This window comes from Marmota marmota, unplaced genomic scaffold, assembly GCF_001458135.2.
Source record: "Marmota marmota marmota unplaced genomic scaffold, marMar, whole genome shotgun sequence".
In the NCBI taxonomy this organism is placed as follows: domain Eukaryota; kingdom Metazoa; phylum Chordata; class Mammalia; order Rodentia; family Sciuridae; genus Marmota; species Marmota marmota.
The window spans coordinates 23,406,198-23,429,590 of record NW_025999977.1 but is presented as its reverse complement, the minus strand read 5'-3'; the positions used below and the strand labels follow the sequence as shown (position 1 = coordinate 23,429,590).

General features: G+C 35.1%; 1 protein-coding gene across 6 annotated transcripts in view; it reads left to right on the top strand.

The window, feature by feature from the left end:
• Positions 1–23,393, top strand: part of Socs5 (suppressor of cytokine signaling 5) — a 46,782-nt gene that overhangs the window by 6,720 nt on the left and 16,669 nt on the right. For 2 of the 6 annotated variants that reach the window (XM_048804440.1, XM_048804439.1), the window contains exon 2: positions 19,351–19,569. The exons of 3 other annotated variants lie outside the window; for them this stretch is intronic. The gene's annotated coding sequence lies outside the window, so the exon portion shown is untranslated. Of the gene's footprint in view, positions 1–17,877; positions 18,123–19,350; positions 19,570–23,393 lie in introns of those variants that run through there. One more of the 6 variants, XM_048804442.1, reaches the window with a different exon arrangement.

The following is a 23,393-nucleotide window of genomic DNA, read 5'->3' as shown; positions in this document are numbered from 1 at the left end:
CCCATGGCTTTTTGACACCTACCCCCAAGAAACCCCAAACCCCTATTTATCCAGTGCATGTGCATGTACTGTCAGCCTTCTTTATGCACAGGTTTTTCATCTGTGTATTCCACCAACCTCACATCAAAAATATTTGGGGCCTTGCATGGTGGCAATGTGCCTATAATTCCCCCTACACAGGAGGATGTGGCAGGAGGACCAAGTTCAAGGTCAGCCTCAGAAACTTAGTGAGACCCTTGCCCAGAATAAAAAAATAAAAGGGCTGGGAATGTAGCTCAATGTTAGCACCCTGATTTAAATCTCTAGTACTGCCAAAGGAAATATTTGGAAAGTTACATCTATCTGTACTGAACATGTATAGACCCTTTTTGTCATTGATTCATAAACAGCACCATATAACAACTATATTTTATTAGGTATTACAGAGGATGTGCGTAGGTTATGTTTGCATATACTATGCCATTTTAATAAAGGACCTGAGCATCTGCAGTGTTTGATATCCTAGGAGTGGAGAGTGTCCAATTCCCCTCTGATAGCAAGAGATTACTGTAGATTCTAAAGCTAAAGAATTAACTCACTAAACATTAAATATAACCTGTTAGGAGAAGTCCAGGAACTTTCTTAAGGTTAAAGTATGTGTGTAGCCAAATGGGGAGCTGATTTATTTGGTTATTTATTTAGTCTTTGATTTTGGCTATTTACATGAGATAGCAGTCTAACCTCATTACTCTTCAGGTGATCAATGCTAGGACCAGTTTTATTAATGTTTAAAAAATGATTTAAAAGTCACACTGGCAGTGAAAGTTGCCAGATTTGTAGCTGACACCATGTGCTATTTCAGGTAGTTAAAAGCCAAGCCAACAAGGAGAAGCTACAGGAGCATCCTTTGATGAGTGACACAGAACAAGATAATGCATTTAGGAGAAGATATTCCAAATTATATTTATAGGACCTGAGTTGTGACCCAGGAAGGGGATCCAGAAAATTTGTAGATGACTACCTTGAAGGCATTTATTGTAGTTGTCGCTGAGCCACAAAGTCCAAGAATCTGTTGAGGGTGGTTGGGCATGGGTCTGAAAGCACAAATGATGTTGTACATACATAAAAATAATTATAAAGAGGATTACCATTTTTAATTATTTGTTATGTTCCAGGCTAAGTGATTTATAGTCTTTCCATTTAATTCTCTTAATAATTCTGAAAGGTAGGTGGCTTATTACATTTTATAGAAGAGGAAATTTGACTCAGGGAAAATAAGTGACTTTCCCAAGTCAGCAGTTATGTGGTGGATTAGGGACTAGGGCTCTAGGCTTTTGATTGTTAATCCTGAACATCTCCCAGGATGTTAGTAGGCATCTCTTAAAACTTCTGATAGTTTTAATTTAGGACTTCTGAAGTGCTCGTTAACTCCTTGCTGTGTTCAGCTTTGGATGTCAGTTACCAAAAGGATAGTGTCTAAATACTTGGAGAGGATTTAGAGACATTCTTTAAATTTTTCCTTTTAAATGAAAGCTGGGGATATTTTGGTGTAGTTTTACCCCTTGTAATTGGCACATAGTTTCTGGCTGCCCAATAAGACATTTCTCCCCCTGACTTACAAAATGCTGGATTATTAATAATCATTAATAAAGGTAACATTAATTAACAAGGAAAATATTTTGTAGTAGAAGAAGTCATCAGGGTAGTAGTCTAGAGACCTGGGTTCTTCTACTGGTATAAAACAATGAAGTGAAAAACATTAGAATATAGGCATAACATTCTTGTTCTTGGAGTAGAGAAATGCTTGAGCCATATCTTGAGAGACGGGCAAGTGACAGAGTTAAGAGTTGTAGGCAGAGAGTAGAGCAGCATATTTTGGAATCCCAGAAAATTAGTTTGTAAAGACCAAGTGAGTAGGTATGTATGAAAATTCTTTGTAAATTTTAAATGCTGTTCAAATGAGAGTGATAAAGAAATCCTTTTGTTCTTGTAAAGGGTAGACAATGAAGATGCAGTGAAAACTGGTGGCAGGAAAGAAAAAGAGTAGAAACAGCAGAGTGATATTAAAGATGAAAGGAAAAAAGATGTGAAGAAAATAGTTTGCTTTGTGTCTGCTGTATTAAACGTTTGTAACTAAAGAATTATAACAATATACTGTTAAGGAAGAAATTTAGCAGGTAGTTTAAACATTTTATTCACTTTTCCATTTAGGCTACACTGACCATGTTAATAAGGCCAGGAATATGGGCTAATTGAGAGCTGGATGTATTATCTGATTGTTTGGTCACTCATTACTTCTGTGCAGGTTAGTTAATGACTTTAAATAGTAGGGTGCTCATAAAAATAAATAAACTGGACTGAGTTACTATTTATTCTGGGTAATTAAAAATGAAAGGGCATAGTGTGTTTAAAGAGAAGAGTGAAGTTTGATCTTTCTAAGTGAGTGCAAAAGAAAATTAGGAAATCATATTAGGACCAGGATAGAATGGAAACAAATGGTGAAGAGTCTTTTATGCCATGCTAGGAGTTTGGATTTTTATTTCGTTTTGTAGGTGGGGAAGTGACACAAACAGTTTTGTGTTTTAGAAAAGTAATTATAAGCATAATAAAGAAAATGGGCTGGAGGAAAAGATATTGGGGACATTTACTCACCAAGTAATTATTGAACAAAGAATACATATCACAGGCCGAGTGAATGAGGCAAATTCTCTCTGGCTTTTGATAGGTAGATCTCAATGAAGGATGCCATTTAAGGCTGTGTCATATTTCAGGAAAGAGATTATATGATGATTTGAATTAAGAAATTTATAGTGCAGATAGAAACAAGACCTCTTACTTCAGAAAAACTTAGGATATTTCAGTCTCCAGACTTTGTTAGTATTGGAGGTGATAGAAGTTGAGGATGAGTCTATGGTCCCTCAATTGGCAGTAGGATAAGATGGACAAATTTGTCAGAAGGGGAGTACTGAATTTGCATTCTGACGAGTGATGGTGCTTTTTAGATAAGTAACAGTATGACCAAGATATCATTGAATGTATAGGTTTAGATCAGGTATCTGGTCAGTTTTCTATATATGATTTGGAATTTATATATTTATAATTGAAAATCACGAAATTGTACAAATAATAACCAAACTTTCTACACTATAATACATTCATAACAAAAAGTAACTTGCATTTCTTGCACTTACTTCAAGAATGTAAACATTTGAAAGTATTTACCTATTATCTACCATGTAGCCTTACCAAAAAAAAATGTAAAATATGCATCAGAAAACTAGAAATAGTTAAGTGTCTGAGAAACAGTGTATTGGAGTTTTCCTTCCTTGGTGGCCTGAGTAGCTATGCAGTTACAGTACAGGGGCTGCTCAGAAAATATAGCTCCTTATTCCTCACTGCAGTTTCTTTTTAGAATTCCTATTTGCTTTCTTGGGCTGTAAAGGTAGTCTGAACAGAGACTGAAACTCAAGAGTCTTTTTCATCACCTTTAAAATCTATTCCAGAGCATCCTTAACCCACCAGGTGTTTTTTTGTTGTTGTTGTTGTTGTTTGCCTCTTTCCTTCCTATCCTTCTAGCACTTTAGAGCGTAGGACCCTGGCAAATCGAAGAAGGAAAAGTAAAGATAGTATGAGAGGAAGAACTACAAAGAGTGTTATAACTCTGCAGTTGTTGAGGGCCACAGCCAAGTTGGGATGATGCATGGCATTTTGCAGAAGGGAGTGGTTGAGAGGTGACGCCAGCAAGCCATTGAGATGATGATGGTTTTGTTAAGCTGTGTATTCAGCTGTATACAGACCTTTACTGTCCGGCAATAGGGCAGCTCTTGCTGCCTTGGGCGCCCGCTACTTTGGAGTTCCTGTTGAGTTCTCACGGGATCTGGGAGGGTAGGCGGGGAGAGCTGAGAGAGTTCCTGGGGGAGTGTGCGTGGAGTGCTGGTGGAGTTTGCGTAATAAAGTTTGTTCCTGCTTGAGTGGCTCGTGATTTGTGCCCAGCCAGACTGCGGCATGCAGTTCTACCCTAAAAGTTCTCTATAAGCCAGGGGATGGAGTTGGTGAGTCATTAAAATGAGATGTCCAGTTTCAGTTTCATCTGTTAAGGGTAAGATTTTTTAAGTGCTGAGAGGAATGTGGGAAAAAAATCTAACATAGATGATTGGGCACTTAAGGGAGGCAGAAAGATAAGACTGCACAGTGAAAAAAGTAGGAAGATACTTTTAAGATGTGGGGGAAACAGTACCAAGAAAGAACATTAAGGAAAAAAAGCAAGGGAACTGGTGAGCAAAATTCCATATCTAAAATGCATAGTTTTAAGTTGGGATTAATAAAGTATTTAGATGATTGAAGGCTATGTTAGCTTTTCATCACTATAATAAAATATCTTGAGATAACCAGCTTGTAAAGAGAGGGTTTTTTCTGGAGCACAGTTTTAGAGGTTTCAGCCTGTGATTTGTTGGTGCTTTGGGCCTGTAGTGAGTGAGGTAGTATATAATGGCAGGAGCATGTGGCATAACAAAACTACTTATCTCATGACCAAGAAGCAAAGAAGAAAGAGGAATAGATTAGTGTCCCACAGTCTCCCTTGAGGTCATACCCTCAGTGACCTAAGGACCGCCACAGAAGGTCCCATCTCTTAAAAGTTTCTACCACCTCCCAGTAGTGCCATAGGGACCAAGCCTTTTGATACCTGTGCCTTGAGGGTCATTCAAGATCCGAACTAGCAGTTTGAATTGGAATTAATAAGAAATTAATAGTAGTTAGATGATTGAAGACCAAGGTTGGAATTGGAACTCCTTCTAGTATATAAGTAGAATTAAACTGAACAGAAGTGGTAATGTAACTTAAATAGCAATTTAGCACTTAAATGATAACTTTATATATAGTTCATAATGTATACAGCACTGATTACTTAATTTTTGTCTAAATCCTTTGTGTGTGTGTGTGTGTGTGTGTGTGTATGAATAAGCAAAATTTTGAGTTTGATGAAGTCCTATTTTATGCCAGTGTTTTCTGGGTCCTGAGTTCCCCCACAGTTGTGAAGATAGTCTGTTTCTTTCCACATGCTTTACAGTGATAGCTTTTATTCTTAGGTCTATGAACTGTCTTGGATTGTGTAGTGGGGTTGAAGTATTAGTTGAAGTTAAATGTTTTCCTCCAAGTAGATAGCTAGTTATTTCAGAAAAATTTATTCAAAAGGCTTTCCTTTCCCAATTAGTTGCTTTAGTCAAAGATCAGTTGACAAAATAATTGGGTTGGTTCTATACTGTGTTTGGTTTGTTTCAGTTTGTCAGTTTTTCTGTCTTCGTACCAACATGCCATTGTCTTGATTAACATAGCTTTATTTGTCCTGAAATAGAGTAATGTAAACCCTCCAATTTTGTTCTTTTTTTTTTTCGCCCTCAGGATTGTTTAGGCTTTTCTAGGTACTGTGCATTTTCATATAAATTTTGGAATCAGCTTATCAACATCTACAAAAAAAAAACCTACTGAAATTTTTATTAGAGGTGCACTGAACCTATGAAATTGGAGAAAAATGACATTTTAGCAGTATATTTTTTTCAATCCATGAACAGAGTGTATCTATTTAATTTCTTTAGCAATGTAATGTACTTTACTGTGGGTGTATTATTTTCATCAAATTTGTGAAATCCTTGTCTTCAAATTTTTTATTTTCCAAGTATCTTTTTTTGCTCTTCAGACTCTAGTCCCACATATGAGCAGCCACTCATAGGTAACTGAGATTCTGTCTATTTTTCTTGCAGTCTCTTTCTCTTTCATTCGGTTTAGAAAATTTCTGTTGCCCTCTCAAGTACATTGATTTTTTTTTAAACTTTTCCTTTGTCTAATTTGCTGTAATACCTGTCAAAGTTAATTTCTTATGTTAGATATTCTTTTCACTTCTAGAATTGTGTGGTTCCTTTTTCATATGTACAGTTTCCACTCTGTTGAGACTTCTTGTTGTTGCTCATTATTTTGATGTTTTTGAGTCTTTGAACTCTTTTAATTAAAATCTGTGTATTCATTTTAACCATTTTTATGTTATTTTTATGTTATTATTTTCATATTTTATGTTAGTATTTTCTGGGTCCTGAATTAACCCACAGTTGTGAAAATAGTCTTGTGTTTCCTTCCAGATGCTTTATAGTGATAACTTATTTTAAAGTTGTGAACTTCTTTGGATTATGTAGTGGGTCCTGCCATATCTGGGTCCTGATTATAGGTTATAATTGCTTTTTCTTATATTTTATTAATTTTCATGGATTTATGATGTCTTTCTTTTTTAAGGTGGGTTGATCTTTCTTTATTACTGTTTTGTTCTGGCAGGCAATCAACTTGATTTTCAAGTTTTGTTTTCAGGGTTTTTGGTTTTAAGGATTTTTGTTTGTCTTGGGAAGTTCTGCAAGAACTAAACTTTAGTTTAGGACTAGTTGATGACCACGATGTCCTTTCTTGCATCTCCTTTGATTGCCCCCATGTATTGGTCAAGCTTTATTTGCCCTACCTGGTAGGGACTGAGTGATCCCAACAGTATTTGAACTCTGTGAGTTCTTGAATGAGATCTTCCCAGTATTTGTTATTTTCTTGAGCATTTTTCTCTGTCTGGTCTTGTGGAGTTACACAGCATACATACACAGATAGGTATGTGGCTAGAGACTCAAGAAGGTCTCTTTTGCAGATTTTTGAAACGTTTTCTCTGTGTAGCTTCTTCCTTTGTGGTACTCTGCCCTGTGGATTCTTGCTGCTTTAGGGTGCTACAAAGTCTTTTCTGGCTCCTCAACTCAGTCAGATTCTTTTTGGCCCTCCCTCCCTTTCTCCCTCTCTCCTTTCCTCCCTTCCTTTCTTGTGGTTCCAGGCAGAAAGCTGGAAAATCATAGAATTGCTTCATTTATTTTCCTTCTTTCAGCAAGGAATTATGTTTCCACACTGCCTCTTATCTAATGTCTTAAAACCATCATTTGGTATTTTGTCTAATTTTCTGCTTGCTTGTAATGGGAGGACAATTCTGGACCTTGTTATTGCCTTATGACCAGAAGTCAAAGTCGTTTGCCTCAATGAAGTTACATACCAATGTAAACTCGTTGTAAATTGAAAATATGGTTGTCAAAAATGCATATAATACATTTCACCTATTGAATATGATAGTACACTGTGGAGTGTTGGTTGTTCACCCTTGGGAGTTGTGGCTCTCTGCCGCTGTCCAGCATCAAGAGGGTATCGTACTACATTTTCCTTGCTTGGGAAAAGATCAAGTCAAAGTATCGATTTTAATGAATGTGAAACATTATTTTTTACACCACTGTCAAAAAAGTCATAAGTTGAACCATCATAAATTGGGGACCATCTGAACTGCCCACATTTATTGTTGTTTGTAGTAGCAGGTTTAGCCCAGCATCACTTACTGCATCATAACCTGAAATGGAAATACAGAAACTTTAGTTTTTCTTCATAAAAACGGTATAGTTTTGGTATTTTGTGCTTTTTAGGGTATGACTTGATTTTTAAAATATAGCATCTTTTGATTTTCAGTCAATATAGAGAGGTATAAAGGACAAAAAAATCTTTTGAAAAAGGAAAAATAACTAAATATTCTAAAACACAAGAGTTTATGATAGCTATTTGACTTCATTTCAGATTTTTTTATTGAAAATATCTACATAGAAGAGTAATTTTATTTAAAACTTTAAAAAGAGAAACTTGTATTTGTTTTATTAAAAATACTTAAGTTTAATTAATGAAGGTAAATTGTTAAACAGAAACAATCTGGGAAAAATTGCTCAACCACAGATAAATATTTAATTACTGAAAGAGCTATCACTTCCTAAAAGGTCTTCCTCTAAGCTTAAGAAATAAGTTTTTAGAAAAAGTCTAAAAGGTTAAAGTCATTATGTCTAACTGCATGCTCCAATAGATCTCTCACATAAAAAAGGGTCAAGTGTTGGCATACAGTAGTACAACTTTCTAAATGGCAATTTGGCAATATTCAGAATCCTTTAAAATTTTTATACTCTTTGCCCCAAAATTGCATTTTCAGGAATTGATTCTAAGGAAATAAAAGATGCACACAAATGTATATGTGTGTTATTTACTCATCACGATGGCACTTATAATGTTAAAAAATTAGAAATTTAATCTTAAATGATTAAAATTATGGTGTGGCAGTATAACCATACCATTAAATAATTACAAATGATGTTCCTTAAAATTTTTGTTTAGTGTACTGATTATAATAGTTGTCAGGAGATTAAAAATTATGAGTATTAGGATATTTAATGGTAGAATAAAGTTTTCACTAATGTAAAAAGTAGGTTGATACTTTTGAAATCCTTGAAAAGGAAACATTTACTTTTAAAAGTAAGATGTAAACTTTGAATAGATTTTTTAAAATCATCTTGTACTATTTAATATTTTTGACTTTTTCCACAATAAGTATATACTGTGTTCATAATCATCCAAGAACATACTTTAATTTTTAGATTCTTATAAAATTAATGTTTGGGAGGATAAGGAAAGAATTTAAGTGAACTTAGTTTTTTATTATCTTGATGCCTTTTTTCCATTTTTGCAGATAGTTTAGCTTCAACTTTTTTTTAGTTTTAATGAGACATTTATTCTTACACATCTAATATGTATCCTAAATTTTTAAAACAAATTAAAACAATTTCTCATGTCTCATACTGTAATATTGAATTTCCATCAGACACATCATTATGCACTTGAAGAAGTTTAATATTGCTTTCTTCTTTCCTCCCCCCCCCCCACCCCACCCCAGAGCTGTTTTGAAGAAGTTTTGGTCTTGCTTTCTTGGCCACTATTTGTAATCCCCTNAAAAAAAAAAAAAAAAAAAAAAAGGCACTAAGCAAATCAGTGGGTGCTAAGCAACTCAGTGAGATCCTGTCCCTAAATAAAATATGAAATAGGGCTGGGAATGTGGCTTTAGTGGTCAAGTGCCCTTGAGTTCAATATCTGGTTGTCCCCCACACTCCCCGAAAAGAAAGAAATACAGAAAAGAAAGTAATGAACCAATAAGTTAACTCCATAGAGGCACCATTCATACACCATTCATCGATTACTTTAATATAAACTCTTTAGACTGTTCCTTAGCAAATGTAGACCCAGAACTCATTTGGGTGTGAGAGATGTACTTCAGTCTAAGCAAACTCAGAGAAGACTAACATAAAAAACAGAGACTAATATAAAAAGCTTTTAAAATTTATACTAAGATTAAACAAGCCATGATAGTCTGGTGGCATACATCTTTATTGTAAGACTGTATCTCCCAAAAAAGATTTGAGTGATTGGGTCCACTGATCAGAGCTTACTGATGCTTTTCTGAAAGCTTGAGACAGTGGTTTATAATTCTACTTTATTGTTAGGCTTTGTGAAGGGCTCTGAAGGTGTAGACAAAGTATTTAACCTGTTGAGCCTCAAGTTTTTAATCATTAAAATAGTAATAACTAGCTACCTTATAGAATTGTAGAGAATTAAATAAAACAATCCATGTAAAATGACTGGTACAGTGCCTAGCAGATATCCTCTTCATTGTTCAGATTATTTAATTTCTTCTATTTCTAGATTTGAAGTCTGGAATTTAAGAAAGTGTACTTGATCTTTCCTTGTTCCCTGCAGATGTTTCTGGGAACTCGACTGTTTTGGTATTACAGAGGCACTAATATCACTTGATTTACAAGAGTATCATTGTTTGGAGTAGAAACTTTTACTCAATCTAGTTAAGAATTATGAATTTTTACATACATTATGTTTTACTGATATATTTAGTAAGAATCTTTATTTTAAGAAATTTAGTTGTACTTGCTTTTCTAATTTGGCATTTCTAAAACAACTGGATGTTTCTTGTAAAACAAAGTATATGTCCAGATAACAATGTTATGTTAATAAGCTGTTTTTACTTATAACTGACAAATTTGTTAGTTTTTTGTTCTATGGTTAGTGTTTTTAAATTCATTATATTTGTAAATTATGATGTTGTAAGGGATCTGGTCCAATTCTCTGGGATTATAGAGATAGAACCAGAGTGAAATTAAGCCAGACAGCTGATACATCCTAGGGGGTCCTTGGGACTGTGAGGTGCCAGTGCAGTTGGGCCCAGGACAGGGAGGCCCTTGATGTAAGTGTTTATCTCTGGAGCAAACAAGGAGAACAGCCAACTATTCCTTTTGAGTGTCAGCATCTTTTCTTTCACATCTCTGTGAGAAGGTAGTATTGAATTTAAGTAGCAAGACTGCTGTCCCAAGGTGCAAACATCCTGAGTGAGTCCCTCCAGGATGGAGCTCCTGCCCGCCCCTCCTTTCTTGTTTAGTCAAATCCAAGTCAGAGATGAAATAACAAATGTCCTTTTTGGGTCAGGTGTCATGTCTACTGGGCACTGTAGAACATTTGAACTCATCCAAGAGTTTGTTAATGGCAGAGCTGGGACATGTCTCTGGACTTCAGTCTTATCCCAATTATCTCCCTGCTTCAGATGAATTTCTTTTCAGTTGGAAGAGATCTGTTTAAAAGAGACATCGATTTATTAAGAAATGTTTTGACATCTATTTAGATGCTATTTGCTAGTTGTACTGTATATTACTTTATTATATACAGTTTGGTATTTAATTATCTTACAGGTCTGTGTTACCTCCTTAGCTGAGTCTCTGAGGGCCAGTCTAATTTCTACCTTAGGTTGAAAAAAACCCATGTGGTAAGAGGCTTGGTCCTTAATTTGGTGTTAATCGAATATGAGGCCTAGTGGGGAGTTTTAAAGCAGTGAGGGCCTGTCATTGAAAGAGACTGAAGGACCTGATCTCTTTCTTTGTTTTGTTCCCTGCCATGAAGCAAACAGGCTCCCCACAACTATATGCTACCATAGGCATATATGGACTAAAACCTCCAAAACTGTAGCCAAAATAAACCTTTCCACTTTTAAAGTTGACAAGCTCAGATATTTTGTTACAGTAACTGAAAGCTGACTAATACAATGTCTCAACCAATAGCAGAGGTTATTAACATTTAATATCAAAACCAAATATTTACGACAGCACATAAATGATAATTTGAGACAATACAAACATGATATACACAAATATAAATTTTAATGAACTTGAAAGGAAGGAAAAAGAAACTCTGTTAATAAAACTTAATGATTAAGCAGGGGCCAAATTCACAATGACCAGATATCTAATTGAAAGAATGTACATTTTATCTCTGAAGGTGTAGAGACCAGGGAATTTTGAACAGGGAATTATATATTTTTTAAAAATAATTATTTTTTAGGTGTAGATGGACACAACACAGTGCCTTTATTTTTTATGTGGTGCTGAGAATGGAACCCGGGTCCCGCCCATGCTAGGTGAGCGCTCTACCACTGGGCCACAATCCCAGCCCCGGGAATTATACTTTCTAATATGATTTATATGGCACTATCTGGTGACAGTAGGATGGTAGTTTGAAGAAGACCATTGGGATCTGAGAATCTAGGGAGCTCAGGAGGAACAAGTGTGTGTCTTCCATAGAGCTATAAACGCTTTACGGACAACTGTGTCCTTTCTTTGTTCCTAGTAATCATTATTATTGTAATTCTGTTCTTGATTTTAAGAGCTGGGGTCATGAGCAGATGGTAATGAGCAGGTGAATTTATAGCCAGCTTTACAATAGCTATTTTCACTATTAGCTTTATTCTTACAGTGTTTAAAAGTGGTGTGGTGAATCATTTGAAGAAGTTTTAACATCTTAAGGTGCATTCATTGAAAAATAATTATATGGGCCAAAGTTCTCTTTGCCCACTGAATCCCTTTGGCGGGGGCACTGGGAATTTAACCTGGGGGGGGGGGACAATTTACCACTGAGCTACATCCCCAGCCCATTTTTTTATTTTGAGACAGAGTCTCACTAAGTAGCTTGAGGCCTTGCTAAATTGCTGAGATTGGCCTTGAACTTACGGTCTTTCTGGTTCAGCTTCCCAAGCCATTAGAATTATAGGCATGCGCCACTGTGTCTGGCTAGATTCATACTTTTTCCCAAATTATAAGAAATGAAGAAATAAAAGGAGAAAACTCAAGGGTTAAAAAAAAAGCTATTACTACATTCCTTCAAGTGAAAGTTATATTTAGATGCAGATGATTTGAGTAACAAGTCTAAATTAAGAAAGCCATATATCCCTTCCTTTAAAAAATTGTTTTCTCACTTTGTACCTTAGCAAGTGTTTTGATGTGTGTTACAGAGAGTAGGGCACTTATAATCTGGTTGAATATACCAAAAGCACACTAAATCCAATTGGAAACAGGCTTAAAACATAAAACCGTGCCTATAGCTTCTAGGTACTTAATTCACATGTCCCACAGTGTATTTAGGTTATAATTATTATACAACAAATATTTGTTAAAAGGCTAAAATGCAGTACTCAAATTTAGGGACAGTTAGAGCCAAAAAGTAATGGAAACATTGCAAGTTTTTTTAAAAGAATTTTTTGATCTTTGAGACTGAAGAGTGTAATTAATAGGTTATGGATTCACAGAGGCTATATACTCAGAGTAATTTGACTCAATATTTCTTTGAGGCAATAGTTGCTGCTGTTTTTTTTATTTTCACAATTGGGCATTGATGGGATTTTTATTTTTAATGATAAAATTTAAAAGTTACAAAAATTACACATGATCATCTTAGAACAATAAAGTATTCTACTTGTTTAAATAAAAATTAAAGTTCCTCATATGCTTCAAGAGTGCTGATTTTTTTTTTTTTTTTTTTTAAATTCCTTGCCTGCAACTCTTTGATAGGGATCAGGTCATCAAATACCAAGTTCCTACTATAGATAATGTTCACCTAAGACTTACTAACCTATGACAGCCATTTGTGAAAAGAAACCATGAATGTGGGCGTATAAAAATGAAATTTATTATCAGGAAGTGGTTATAGTTACACTGTAAATCATTTACCTCAGTTTACTTTAAAGGTAGATATTTCCAGTCCTTACTTAATCTTGACAGCTCCAAATTATACATATTTCCATATTCCTCTACCTTAATTTTCTCAGAAGTTATAATCTTTTCTTTTATGCCAGTATTTTTTCTAGTCCTTTGCATTTACTAAAACAGTATTGTACCTTTCTGTCATGAAGTTTTTTCTCTTTAACCCCTGTCCTCCATACATTCATTCATACTGCTTTATTTTCTGACTGATCTGTTTGGCTCTTCTAAAACATGCAGTGAATTATCTATGGAGTCATAATCACTTAGAAGACAAAAGTCAAAGAATAAAAGCACTTTGATTAGCATAACATGTAAGATCCTTTAGTGTCTCTCTTCTCTGCCTTTCAGGTTGCTTTTTCTTTTACTGTACATCTGCTGTACTTCAGCCATTGGAACCCCTCTCTGCCTTTGGGAAAGGCAGGTCTTTTCCTGAGTCTGTGCTTTTGCAGTGTCTCTGTCTGAAATGCCCCTTTCCACCTAACAGATAATCATTCTTTAAAACCCAGCTCGAAATCCTCTTGTCTATAAAACCTGCCTGTTCCCTGTGGATGTTAGGTTTAGTTAGGTGTATGTTGCAAGTTATGAAAACTCCAAAATCCCAACAGGCTAAAGACAGCATTAACTTCTGAACTCTGAACGGTGGAAGTTCAGAGTTTATAATGTAAGGCTAAAATGACAACTCTGCTTCATGAAGTCATTTTTAGCTCATGGCTTCAGAATGTCTCAGATTTGACCTTAGGCCTCATAATTCAAAACTGGGTGTCTTTATTTTAAACAGCAGGGTACAGGAAGAAAAAAAGAAAGGAAGGAGGGAAGGGCCTATGCCAGAGGTCTCTTAAGAAAGCTTTCCTAACCAAAGGTCGAATATGCTGATACGTAGATGCTAACACACAATAAGGCGGGCAGGGAGACTGGAAGTTCATTGGATTAGACAAAGGGGAATGAAGGGAAGGGAGGAGGGATGCGAATAGGAGACAGTGGAATGAATTCGGCCTAACTTTTCTCTTTTCGTATATGAATACTGACCAGTGAAACTGCAGATCATGTTCAGCCACAAGAATGGGATCCTAATTAGAACATCAGTTATACTCCATGTGTGTGTATGTATAATATACGTCAAAATACATTCTACTGTCATGTATGTCTAAAAAGAACAAATTAAATAAAGAAAAAAGAAAAAATGTTTTCCTAAAGCTTCCATCATATATATGTGCTTCATTTCACTGACCAGAACTTAGTCCATGGCTGCAAAGAAGGTTGGAGAAATGTAATCTTTATTCTGGGTAGCTTTGTGCCAGTTAATTATGTTATTATGGAAGAAAAGGAGAACAGGCATGGGGACAGCTTGCAGTCTGGCACATTCCCTCAACTAGAGGTAGTTGCTTTGTGCTTTGCATTCCCATGGCACTCTTAATTAATTCACACTTAAATTGTAATTTATTTCCCTTTTCTCCTGGATTGTATACTTCTCAGAGACTGTGTTTCATCTTGTTATCTCCAGCACCTTATATAAAGTTTACCACATGGTCCATGGCCCATGTTGAATTAATAAACATATTCAGGAAGAGTGCAGCAAAAATATCAGAGACACACACCAATAGCAATATTTAAATTCCAAAGTATTTAAATAAGCCATTGCTTATATAGACATTAGTGTCTACTTCTTGTTTTTCTTTTCTTCATTAAATGAAGAGAAGTAGATACTGCCAGTTGTAAAGGACTTGGCTTGTCCTTTTAAATATCTCAAGATGGATTGATCCATCTTGCTGCTAACAATCACCTGAAGTGTTCAGTGAAACCCAAATAATGGTCCATCCCTACACTAGACTATTATTTCTCTAATTATATGACCGTTATCATTACTATAAGATATTATACCTTAGGACAATCTCTAGTCCATGATTATTGGACTATACCTTAGGAATAAGGTATTTTTAAAAGTTATTTTTAAAGAAAATAACTTTTTCTTTAAAAATCTGAATGTAAATTTTTATCCCTTTCTTAGGTACTTATAAGAAGCAATATAAAACCATTCTTTGTCTTTTGAATCTTAGAGTACAGTTGTACATATAAAATTGACTTGATCTGAATAAAAAAGAACAATTTGTAGTGTTAATTATAACAATTGTAGTGTTAATTGTAAATCCTTTTAGGGAAATCAACAGGTAGATATTAGAACTTGATGTAGATGTTAAAAATAGAATGGTGGAGGGCAGAATGGAGAAGGTGCTTCAGAGTAAGGAGAATTAAGTTTGAATAAAATGGGGCCTAATAATAGATGGCAGTAAGTGAACAGCAGGCACAAGATACTGTAGCTGTTAAATGTTCAGAAAGGAGATAAGTCTGGCAGAGTTATGAGTCTGGGAAGATGGGAGAGACTAAGGTGTTTTAGAATGGAAAAATGTGGCAAAATAAATCTAGACAATGTTACAGGTAGAGAGAAAAGGTACATTTGAGGAACATTTTGGAAAAAAAGCTATTGAATTAGGCAACATTAAATATGATGATGTTAAGGAAGAATAAAGTACTCCTAAATATTTTCTAGCAGTTCTGTAGAAACATGGTAATGACATCCCAGTTTGGGGAGAAATGTTAAATTTTAAATACAGTAAATTTGACGTACATTGGAGAACATCCAAAGTGGGCCAGACTTTGAGGCTGTTAATGAACTAAAGAGTGTATTTAAAATGTGGACTAGAAGTGTTTCCCATCAACACCCACCTGTACTCAAGGAGGTAAAAATTGGTCCTAGAAAATACTTGGGGGAAGGTAAGAACATAGGTTCTCATAGCTTCTGTATATAGGTAAAAATTCTTTAAAATCAAATAAAGATTTTTCTCCATTAGCTTCACTTCACTGAAGGAACTAGGTTAGTTAACTAGATGAAATTCATATCCAGGAAAGTGAAGTTTTTCTCATAAAATTAAATAAGGGAGCCACTTGCTTTATGTGGCTTAGTAAGGTGCAAAATGAACAAGAACTCAGATTCTTTAATAAAGAATAACATCTTAGAATTAATAGTTAATTGTAGCAGAATAATATGTCAAGGAGAAGTACATTCTTAAAAATACTCTTATTGAAAGTTATTGAATTAACTCTTACATAGTTTAATTTTACAACATTTAAAATAATTTACAATGTATAATTGAATGTTCTATATTTTCCTTTAGTGGAACCTTCAATTGGATTGTCTTTGCCACATATTTGTGGCTTTCTCAGAATGCCTCTTTGTGTAGATGGGAAAATATGTATAACCATATTGAAGTCAAGTAGAAAAAAATTGGCACAATCATGTTTCCATGATTATTGGACTAGAGATTGTCCTAAGGTATAATATCTTATAGTAATGATAATGGTCATATAATTAGAGAAATAATAGTCTAGTGTAGGGATGGACCATTATTTGGGTTTCACTGAACACTTCAGGTGATTGTTAGTAGCACTTTGCTGTTGCCTATAACAAATATTGCTCTCTTTGCTCTGTCTTGTGTATGCTTTTCCCCCTCTTTATTTTCCTTTTTATAATAAAATGTAAAATATATATTTCTGTGTATGTATATATACACACACATAGAAAACAGTGAATGTAAGATGAGCGGTTTTAAGGCGTATTTACTACCCAGATTAAGTAATAGAACATTGGGAGTATACCAAGAAGCTTGTTGTATTGCCCCTTCTCAGTTGAACACTGCCTGTTGCCACTCCATTCCAGCCTTCAGAAGTAAGCATTTTTTAAAATATTTATTTTTTAGTTATAGGTGAACACAATATTTTTTATTTTATGTGGTGCTGAGGCTCGAACCCAGTGCCTCACGCATGCCAGGCAAGAGCTCTGCCTCTGAGGTACAACCCCAGCCTAGAAGTAAACATTTTTATAGTTTGGCAAAATCATTTTTTTCCTTCTCTGTAAAGGTTTACCATCTAATGTATCCCTAAATGATATAGTTTAATTTTGGTTTTATTTTTGTTTTTTTGGTACTGGAGATTGAACTCAGGGTCACTTTACCACTGAGCTACATCTCTAGCCAGTTTTTGAGACAGGTTCTTGCTGAGTTGCTGAGGCTGGCCTTGAACTTATATGAATATGTCACAATACATGTTTTCTTCATTGTATTTCATAATATTGAAACATTTAGCTGTGACTATTCTACTATATATTTCTTGGTACACATGGGCACCAGTGTTTACCCTCAGGAGTAGAATTGCTGTCATTAGAAAATTTCATATCCTCAAATTCACTGGATAATACCAAACTATTTTTCAAAGCAGTTATACTAATTTATATTCACCCCAACAGGATATGAGCATTCCTATTGTTTTACATTCTTGCTGTTGCAAAATTAAGTATTTTAGGCAGAAGAACTGTATCTTTGTGATTTTTATTAAGGAGTTCTTTATATTTTCTGAATGCTTATCCTTTAGTCTTCAACCATTTTTATTGAAAATGTTATTTCCTACTTTTGGGTTGTGGGGTTTTTTTGGTTTGTTTGTTTGTTTTTGTTGGTATCAGGAATTGAACCCAGGTGCACTTAACCACTGAGCTACATCCCCAGTCCTTTTTATTTTGAGACAGTGTCTCACTAGTTGCTTAGGGCCTTACTAAGTTTCTGAGTCTGGCTTTGATTCTTCTGCCCCAGCCTCTATGAGCCACTGGGAATACAGGGGTGTGCCTGACCCTATTTGGTGTTTTTGATGGACAAAAATTCTTAATTTTAATGTCATGTAATTTATTATTACAAATAATGCTTTTTTTCCTGAAAAAACTTGCAGATCTTAGATTTATTCTAGATATTTCATACCATTGAGGCTATTGTAAATGATATATACTTTTACATTTCATTTTATTACAAACATATAGGAATAAAATACATGCTTTATATATTGATTAGAACCTGTTATCCTTTCTAAATTCTTATTAGTTCTTAAAATTTATTATCATTTTGGAGTTTGGAATATGTAACTATATCATGAGAATAATGATATTTTTGTTCTTGGCAAAATTATATGAGTCTATAGGGATAAAATTAATCAGTGTCTTTTGTTTTTTGTGTTAAGCTGGCTAGTATCTTCATCACAATGTGGATACGGGGCATCCTTATTTTAAGAAACACTTAAATCTCAGTGATCTCACTGTTTTATCAAGGATGTGGTGACATTTGTTTTTTAAAGACTCTTTATCAGGTTAGTTAAAGGTTATTTTTCACTATAGTTTGCCTAAAAGTTTTCATCACAAATGGATGTCATATCTTACCAAGTGCTTTTTCTATCTCTAATGAGATTATCCTATACTTTTATTCTTTATCATTGTGATAATTTTCATTAGTTGATTTTCTAATGTTGATCCAACCTTGCATTCTTAGGCTGTATCTAACTTGATCGTTTTTATGTATTGCTGGATTTTTTTAATGTTTTACTTAAAACATAACATGAAAGACTTGTATCTGTATTCATGAGAGATTATTCTGTATTCTTTCTTCTCATAGTGTACTCGTTGGGCTTTGATATTAGGTTATGCTAGACTAATAATATGGGGAATATTTAGTAAAAGCTTTGTATATTGGAATCTTTTTTCTGAAATGATGATAGAATTAGCCAATAAAGAAATCTAGGCTTAGAGGTTTCTTTTGGGAAAAGAATTTGACTGCAGATACTTTTATTTGGTTCTTTACATGTTTTCCATACTAATTTTTGTCAAGTTTGACTTTTATTTTATATGGTTGGTAAGCATTTTAGTGTTAATCTCTAAGCTTGGTCATTTTGATACCCACAATATCTGTGGATCTATCTGTTCCTGTGGATTCTTATTCTTACCCATGATGATTTGGTTTGTGTATGCAAGATTTGATTCTCTTGCTTATTTTTCTTAAAATTATGTGTGGGTATTCTTTCAGGCCTAGAATGAAGAATATATCTTCCTTTAGAGATGGTTTGTTTGCTTCTACTAAAATGTGTGTTCAAACCACTAGCCCAGGAATATTTTAAAAGAATTTCACATTTAAAGTTACCTGGGTTATAAACTCCCTGCAAACCCAGACTGCAAATCCTTGTTTCATCCTTTTTTCTCTTGATTGTCTTGGGGCTTAAACAACCTTCCCTGAAGTCTCTTAGGGGTAGCATTGGATTTCGGTTTAATTATAGTTTCCCCTCACGTGAAGTCATAGCCCTTTGGGATAACTAGTGTGGGGAAGGAGTTCTGTTATGGTTTGATTCTTAAATGTCCTCTGAGAATTCATGGGTTGAAGACTTGGTCCCCAGTGCAGCCGTGTTTGGAGGTGGGGTCTTTGAGAGGTGACTGGACCATGAGGGCTCTGAACTCATGATCATGGATTAATCCATGATCAATTCATGGCTTCATGGGTTTCAGGGAATGGACTTCCTTACAAAAGTGACCTCTGTCTTTGCTTCCTAGTTGCCATGAGGTGAGCAGCTATGCTCTGCCATGTGACCCTTATCGTGATGTTGCCTCATCATAGGCCTGTAATAATGGAGCCAGCCACACATGGATTGAAGTCTCTGAAACTGTGATCCAAAATAAATTCTCCAGCTTTTGAGAAATCTGTACCTTGACATTTTTTAATTTATCCTCTGAGGCTATTGAAAACAGACTTAATTTGAAATACATCTGCAGGTATGTACCAGGGCCAGTGTCTGGTGGAGTGGGGGCTGTTCCATGACCTCTCTGGGTTTCCACTTGTTAACATTCAGTTTGGCAGTTTCCCACTATCTTGTCAACTTCTTATTTTGAGGTATTTTTTTTATTTTTTGTATGGAGGATTTTTAGTTTTTTTCAGCAGAAGGGTTGGTCTGTTGTTACCAGAAATAGTTTTTATTTTTCCATTTAATCTTTTATTAACCATTTCCCCCTTAGCACTGATGTTAATGACTTAGTTTTGTGAGCATTTATATATTGAACACCTAATATATACCAAGCATGGCACCAAAAAAAAAAAAGACTCTGCTTTCTTTACACTTAAATTGGAGTGGTTTCTGGATGTGGGAGTAGTTGTAGTACTAAGGATGGCATTTTTTAAATTGCTTCACAGAGTGTTAAGTGTCCTGTGAGATATTAATAAGGTTGCCATTGTCAAACAAGTTTGAGAAATAATGCCCAGGAGGATATTCTGTCTGAGACCTGAGGCATGAACTTGCTCAAACCGAAACCTTTTGAACTTGCTCAAACTGAAACCTTTATTTGTAGAATGCCTCTTAATATCCTATTGTATACCAGAATTCCAGGGGAAATAGTTTATGAAATGCTGAACTAGGACCACAGGCATCAAACATTTCTATATTACTACATGTTGTCACTAAGTAATTTCATTTGCTGCTGTTCTACAGTTATGTGAAAGGGGAATGCTTGCTGAGGAAGGAAGCCAGGTGTCTATACTCTGTCTTATCTGACTTGGCCATGGGTGGTTGGACTGGTGAGAATACCTAAATTAAAGATGGCAATCAAAAAATAAATAAATGAATAAAGATGGCAATCATAGTTTAGCCACCGGCCAACCGGGTAGACAAGCACAGAAAGTTTTGTCCATATGGCAATGAGCTTCACCAGTCTTGGTTCTCACAGACCTTGTGATTGACCAAAATATAGCTCTTTCTTTTAATTTAAATTTTTAACCGGATGTACTCAGGGTAGACAAGATGGAGTGGTGATTCCTATAAGTATATACAGAATGATATGTATCATAAAACTGGCAGCTGGAAGTTGCACGGGGAGCGACTGAGGGTAAGTGAACTGCTCGCCCCTGAGGGCAGGGCAAGAGGATGGGTAGCCATTTTAAGAGTTAAGGAGAGAGAGAGGCTTGTGGAAAGCCGGTGGTGGCAGTTGAGGCTCTGAGGATTTTTCCTGAGAGGCTGTTTTGTTTGGCGTGTGTGGTTCTAAAAATAAAGTTATTTTCTTTTGACAAGTGGCTTCTGATTGTGCCCAGCCAGACTGCGGCATAAAACTCACAAAAAGAAACAGCATAGGAGTTAAGCAGTAGAAGCAGAATTGGAAAAGTCAAGAGGAGGAGATAAGAGGGACCTCAATCAGTAAATAGTGAAAGGTATAAGAAAGTGGCACTCTTGTGATATAGAAAAAGAAAACAGCTTGGAAACAGTGATAGCAGCTGATGGCTAGAGGCAAATCAGATTCTAAAGGCTGATGCTCAGGGAGTTACCTAATCCCAGTAATGACCAGAGTTCTTGAATGAGGATCCACCAGCTCCTGTAGCTCTTGCTGTCAGTCCCTAGGGCGTCCTGGTGGAATGAGGCCAGGTTCTCAGGTCTAGTATCTTGATGGCCGGTCCCATCTGTGTTACTGATTTTCTCATTGGATTTCTATGACAATTCCTGTTCCCCTTGTTATTAAAGTCATGTTTATCAACATCCTCTTCCACCACACACACACACCTATGTTTGTCTACTGAGTGTCAGAACCTTGCAACCAGAGAGACTGATAAATGAATAAATTTGTGTTCATAAATGACTGACATGTAAGCAAAATTGAATTCATATCAGAAAGCTACTGTTTTATTAACAATTAGCATTTTTTATAACATGGAATACCCACCATTCCTACCACTGCTTTTTACTTCCTCTTTTTATTACATTTTGGAAATTGTCACCTAAGCTTAGCTGTACTAGCTGTTAATATTATGTATCACATAGTCTGTTTCTGTTGGTTGGCCTATAAATAGTATCTCTATATGCAAAGAATGCACATTACTTCCTACTGGCACTCTATTGAAAAGTGTATTTCCTATGTGTCAATCCAATATTACTTACCACTAATCCCAGTACTGTTGAGAGGCAGCCAAAAACCTGAATTTGTTATTCTTTTTCCATTGATTGTGTTCTTCCCCTCCAACCCCTCATTTCTAGTCTTTGCTTACTGTTGTCCCACCTTTTCCTTTAAATGTTTATTTATTCTGCATTTTACATATATGACTTTGGGCTTATAATATAAAAGCAGGTCTTTTTCAAGATACAGTTCCTTTTTTTTAAATAATATTATTTCAACTAGGAAACTAATAAATATTGAGTCTAATGTTTTAGAAAATACAGGAAAAAAAACTGAAATTAAAATAATAAAAAACTAACCAGAGAGTACTATATTGGCATTCCTTACTCATAATCTTTATGTGTGTATGTGTTTGTATCATGCACACATATTATGATTATGCACACACTATGATTATATATAATAGTGAGGTTCATTGTGACATATTTATACATGCTTCATAACATGATTTATTTCACTCCCCAGCATTTCCACTTGCGCTCTTCTCCTCTTTGACCCTGATCTCCTTCCTCAGCTCTACTGGTCTCTTTTATATTTTCATGAAATCCCTTTTTAATTTCTTTTTTCTCTCTCTAGCTTCCATGTATGAGAAAGAACATAAAACTCTTTGACTTTCTGAGTCTGGCTTATTTAGCTCAACATGATGCTCTGCAGTTCCATTTATTTTCTGGCAAATGACATAATTTCATTCTCCTTTATAGCTAAAAGAACTCTACTGTGTATAGTTACCACCTTTTCTTTATCCATTCATCTGTTGACAGCCATCTAAGCTGGTTCCATGCTTGGCCATTATAATATGTGTGCTATAAATATGCCTACCCGTAGTCTTTTTAAAAATATATATTTGTATTTATGTATGTTTGTGTTATGAGCTCAGTTTAAAATTTTAAGATTCTCTTTTAGTTGAAAAGTAGTATGATTAGAATTAGAGTTATCACTGTTGTACTTTTAGGTCTTAAATAAAGAGTCTATTTATGGAATGCTATGTTTCTTTTTTAAATTCTAATATTAAAAAAAAATCAGAGATATTTGAGGTTAGCTAATTCAGGTTACCTATAGAGGAAGGACTACCTTGGATGGCTAGGAAGAACATTTTTTATCTGCTTTAACATCTCTCATGAAAGACTCTTCACAAATCTCTTTTGGTTGTTTATTTACATTCTTAACATTTGAAATATTAATTTTTTCCTGAGAGTTTTGTTTTTATCTTCAGAAGAATTGAGTAGCCAGTCAGAATTCTTTTAGAGGAAGATTTTTAAATAATAAACAACCATTTTTGGTCACTTTCATTTTCCAGGTAATTGAATTTCAATTTAATTTTTATCTTCATATTCCTATAGTACTGTTAGTTGTTTGTTTTTGCTCCTTTTGTGCATAGTTCTTAAAATGTAGAAGAAGCCACCAGACACAGACCCCCTTGATTTTTTTTTTTCGTTTTCGTTTTCTTTGATGCTTGAAATCCTAGGATAAATATTCTGGAAGGTGTCCCAGAGGGGAGTGAGAGTGGAGGAAGGTAGACTGTATAGGCAACTGTTGCAGTTAATCCATTGCAAATGATGATAAAGATTGGACTTGGGAGACGGGCTGTGGAGGTGGAAGAAGATGGACCTGTATGGCTGTGGAGTAGATTGTAGACCCATATCCTCATAGTTCACCACTCCCCA